We start from the raw sequence: 3619 nt of genomic DNA on the forward strand, positions 1-3619 counted from the left end.
ATTCGTCATCCCTGGTCTATAGCTTTTTGGGGGGACCATTTCGTAAATACGTTGCTGCCAAACATAGGGAAGAGATTTTTATGTCCTGATATAGAAATATATGAAGTCATGGGGCGTCTGGGTGGCTCAGTCGGTTAAGCGACTGCCTTCGGCTCAGGTCATGATCCTGGAGTGCCGGGATCGAGTCCTGCATCGGGCTCCCTGCTCAGCGGGGAGTCTGCTTCTCCCTCTGACCCTCCCCCTCTCATGCTCTCTCTCTCTCTCTCTCTCAAATAAATAAATAAAATCTTAAAAAAAAAAAAGAAATATATGAAGTCATAAAAATAAGCTATTGCTATGCTATCACTAATTTTTTATATTTCTACAGACACTTTAATGCCCAGCATCCAAATCTTGTGATTTTTGAATCGGAAATTCTTAGAGGCAAGCACGGGGTCTGTTCCTCCTCTGCAGCTGTGTGCATGCTGAGTATCAGTTGTATAACCAGGGTGACTGGGCCTGCGCCAAGCCTGAGCTCAGCATCTTGGAGTGGGGTTGGAGGAGTGAATGGGACACTGGGGATGGGAGTGCTTTCATCCTGCGGGCACCACCACAATCATGCATTTCAAGCCTCGGCACCTCAGTGTCCCCATCTGTAAAATGGGAATAGCCAGTCCACCCCTCCCTTCCCCCACAGGTTGGTGTGCGGCAGGGATGGAGCACAAGGGTGGGCCCAGGACAGGCTGGTGGCGTCTTTTAGAAATTGATTTCTAAAATGTGCATCCTGCACATTCTGAGGTCAGTGCTGTGACAAATAAGAATGTTTGCAGAGGAGGGCACTGCCCAGGAAATCCAGCTCTGACGGTTAAAGAAAGCCATCTGGAAGTCTCCGGAGACCAGGGGTTCTGAAGATGCCAAGCAAGGAAATGTGACAGTCTGAAGAGTCAGCGGTGCCCCTGGGATGGTGCACAAGGCACAGTCTGCAAGAGGGGCTGCCAGGAGCTGACCTTTCCCTGCATCGGCACCACGTGCAGAAGCCCAGGACGGGCAGCCAAGGTCATGTGCCCTCACAACCAGCGCCTGAGGACATTAGAAGGAGCCTTAGACATGACTCAGTGAAATGTTCGCTTGTGAGCAAGTAGGGGGGAAGGTTGTTGTTCCAGGATCCCAAAGCTAATTAGTGGCTGAACGGAGACGAGAACCTCACTTTGCAGATGCCAGGAAGAAGAGAATTTGTAGGATGCTGGAGGGAAGGCCCAGAAGGAGCCCCATATTGCCTGTGACCAGCTGGCCTTGACCCTAGTGGGATGCAGTTGGACCCTGATACCTGTGGGCCCCTTCCCAGGTAAGGGGGTTGTAGCTTGAGTGGGAGAAAATCATCCTGTGGGATTTCAGTTTTTAAATGTTTAATCCCATATAATGAAACCAGCTTGACAGCAAGAAGTTACAGGGTTGTAAGAGCAGAAGGGGATATTCCTGAGATCTGAACCCCAGCGTCGAGGCAGTGAAATTTCTATGTAAAGGTTGTGGGTTAAAAGGTGGGCCGTGGGAGCACTCTGCATGGTGCAGGAAGAAGAAGAAGGGGGCATTGTCTGCAGAGAATTTTAAAACGCTGATCAAACCATCTACAAGTTGGTCTGCTTTTCACTATCACCATGCCCTGGTAATTCTAAATAACGTTAGTGATATAGTATTCGGGTCTGAATATTTTTAAGCCTAAATTAGAACATTTGTATTCTTTATCCTTTACAAAATACTGCACTCTATATGGGAGTTAACTTGGTACATGGCTTTGTTTCCAAACAGTGCATGAGAAGTAGACAATGGGAGCCCTTGTAGACAGAGGCACGGACTTGAGTGACTTCAATCCTGTTGTTGTATGGAAACATACAAAAATATTTGCAAACTGGCAGAATCCACCTTGAACAAGGCACACAACACTTTAAAATGATTCCTCGAGATCACGGCAAAGGAACTGTGGAGAGGACTATTACTTCTGCAAAAAAAAAAAAAAAAAAAAAAGTGAGGAAATAGAAAAAAGAATCAAATGTAAGGAAGAAATGTTAGGAGAAATGAGCAAAAGTGCCAGTCTGACATTGCCTGGTGAAATTAACAGGGCAGGGTTTGAAGCCTGAGTCACTTTCTCCAGGAACTGGACAAGAACCCAACGGCTCAGGGAAGTCCCTATTTGCTGTCTGCCAGACACTTTCTCTGATTTTTGCACATGTGAAACTTGAGAACCAAATACAATAAAAATCTGTGATGAATTTGCCGGGGATGGGTTTTTGGCAAAAAATTTTCAGCTGTGAGGACATTTGAAAGCTGCTAGAATCGGTCCTGAAGAAACAAAGATGTGAACTATCTTGCCCTTTCTGGAATTCGCTATGACATGGGATTGGTATGGGTCTCTGCCAAATTTATCCTTATGCTTCAGACTTTCCTTAACTACTTGTATGTCTCTTGTTACAGGTAAAAGTAAACTTCACAGTATATCAACTATACTTCAATTTTAAAAGGAGAGAAAACTTTAAAAATTAAAATGAATGAAAAATATTCCTCAATGAACTATGACACACACTGACAAATCTGGCTATGCTGCCTATTGAATGGGACTATTCAGGATCGATTTTGATGAAATCACTGACAAATTTGCAGAAGTCTCAAAGACAAAAACTGTAATGTTCTATCTGTTCCCAACATATAGCAAAAAGGTTCTCCCTTTTCTTAAAAAAAAAAAAGTAATTTAAAAGTATTTACTCCTGGGGCTCCTGGGTGGCTCAGTTGGTTGGGCGGCTGCCTTCGGCTCAGGTTGTGATCCCAGGGTGCTGGGATCGAGCCCCGCGTCGGGCTCCCTGCTTGGCGGGAGGCCTGCTTCTCCCTCTCCCACTCCCCCGGCTTGTGTTCCCTCTCTCGCTATCTCTCTGTCAAATAAATAAAATAAATCTTTAAAAAATAAATAATAAATAAAAATAAAAGTATTTACTCCTTCCCCTTAAAAATGTACTATTTATTTACTAATTGATTCATGTATGTATTTAAGTGCCATGATCATGTATGTGAAGTATAATAAAAGAAAAAATTCATTCTCTGCATATCTTTCCCTGCCATTTTTGATTTTCCTTTAATTTCATGAGATTACTCAAACTAACTGTGTGCTATGGTAGGGGAGTTGTTAAAAAGAATCCAGTCGGTGTGAAGTGGTCCAGGCCACTGCTGGAGAAGGTACAGCATTCTGGAGTTTCCACCTGTCAAAGGTAACATTGACTCTCAGCATAACAGTACATAATTTTGTAGTAACAACAGCACCAGCATTGATACTTCACATTTCTCCAGTTACTTGATTGGACAGCAGGTACTTGATACTTGTATCTGCCGCTCTTACTTGGCGGCCCCAAGGGGGAGTTTGCTGAATCCTGTTGGACGCGGGTACCTTGATTCTGGGGGGGAACTGTCAGCTTCTACTCAGGTTCTCCTCTTTCAACCCAAGGCCAGCCTGAGGAATTTCCTCAGGACTGGGAAGCCTGCAACCTTCCTTCTGTTCTCTTCTCCCTCAGAAATGAATTCTTCTGCTCCCTTTCCCTGGCTCCTTCCCAAATTCTCACCCACTGAAGCCTGTGTGATACAGTGCAGAGAGCAAGGT

General features: G+C 44.7%; 1 long non-coding RNA gene across 1 annotated transcript; it reads left to right on the forward strand.

Annotated features, from left to right (window-relative positions):
• The first annotated feature begins 341 nt into the window (after positions 1-341).
• On the forward strand, positions 342-3067 carry LOC145718434 (uncharacterized). Its single transcript, XR_014141807.1, has 2 exons — positions 342-1324; positions 1786-3067. It is a non-coding gene; the product is annotated as an uncharacterized LOC145718434 (long non-coding RNA).
• Positions 3068-3619: the final 552 nt, after the last annotated feature.

This window comes from Leptonychotes weddellii, unplaced genomic scaffold (assembly GCF_054177405.1).
Source record: "Leptonychotes weddellii isolate Sample4059 unplaced genomic scaffold, ASM5417740v2 HiC_scaffold_15617, whole genome shotgun sequence".
Lineage (NCBI taxonomy): Eukaryota > Metazoa > Chordata > Mammalia > Carnivora > Phocidae > Leptonychotes > Leptonychotes weddellii.